Source organism: Alexandromys fortis, unplaced genomic scaffold, assembly GCF_014885135.2.
Source record: "Alexandromys fortis isolate MF-2015 unplaced genomic scaffold, M_Fortis_MF-2015_v1.1 scaffold_218, whole genome shotgun sequence".
NCBI lineage: Eukaryota > Metazoa > Chordata > Mammalia > Rodentia > Cricetidae > Alexandromys > Alexandromys fortis.
The window spans coordinates 146,578-147,990 of NW_026068112.1; positions in this window are offsets into that span (position 1 = coordinate 146,578).

A 1,413-nucleotide genomic window follows, 5' to 3' on the forward strand; every position below is an offset into this window, starting at 1 on the left:
AATAGACCCATATCTATCACCATGCACAAAACTCAGGTCCAAATGGATCAAAGACCTCAACATAAAGCCAGCCACACTGAACCTTATAGAAGAGAAAATGGGAAGTACACTTGAATGCATTGGCACAGGGAATCACTTCCTAAATATAACCCCTGCAGCACAGATACTGAGAGAAACAATAAATTTGACCTCCTGAAACTGAGAAGCTTCTGTAAAGCAAAGGACACGGTCAACAAGACAAAACGGCAGCCTACAGAATGGGAAAAGATCTTCAAAAGGTCTGATCTCCAATACATACAAAGAACTCAAGAAATTGGACAGAGGAATCTAAAATGGCTGAAAGACATTTAATGAAATGTTCAACATCCTTAGTTATCAGAGAAATGCAAATCAAAACAACTCTGAGACAAGATCAAAAACACTGATGACAACTTATGCTGGAGAGGTTGTGGGGAACAGGGAACACTTCTGCATTGCTGGTGGGAATGCAAGCTGGTACAACCCCTTTGGATGTCAGTGTGGCAATTTCTCAGAAAATTAGGAAACAACCTTCCTCAAGACCCAATGATACCAGTTTTGAGTATCTATCGAAAGGATGCTCAATTGTGCCACAAGAACATGTGCTCAACTATGTTCATAGTAGCTTTGTTTGTCATAGCCAGAAACTGGAAACAACCTAAATGTTCCTTGACCAAAGAATGGATAAGGAAAATATGGTACATTTACACAGTGGAGTACTACACAGCAGAAGAAAATAATGACAGCTTGAATTTTGCAGGAAAATGGATGGAGCTAGAAAACATTATTTTGAGTGAGGTAACCCAGACAAAGAAAGACAATTATCACATGTACTCACTCATAGGTGGTTTTTAAACATAAAGCAAAGAAAGCCAGCCTACAAACCACAATCCCAGAGAACTTAGACAACAATGGAGACACTAAGAGAGACTTACATAGATCTAATCTACATGGGAAGTAGAAAGTAGAAAAAGACAAGATCTCCTGAGTAAATTGGGAGCATGGAGACCTTGGGGGAAGGTTGAAGGGAGGAGGGGAGAAGCAGGGAGGGGAGCAGAGAAAAATGTAGAGCTCAATAAATATCATGGGGAAAAAAAAGATCCTGCCTCAGAGGAAAAGAGAGAGAGCAAGCTGCAGAGGAACGGAGGTGGATAACAAAAGCTGACCTCTTGCTGTGTGGAGAAAGCACATCCATGTATGCACACAGCTTAATCTTATGTGTTTCTCTCGTATACCAAATGCCAGTGGAAAGTCAGCGTGTGTGAAACTGAGACCATGCTTTCGTTTCCCAGCCACCCAGACCCGAATAATCACACAAAAACTCTATTCATTGGGGCTGGAGAGATGGCTCAGTGGTTAAGAGCTTTGCCTGTCCTTCCAAAGGTCCTGAGTTCA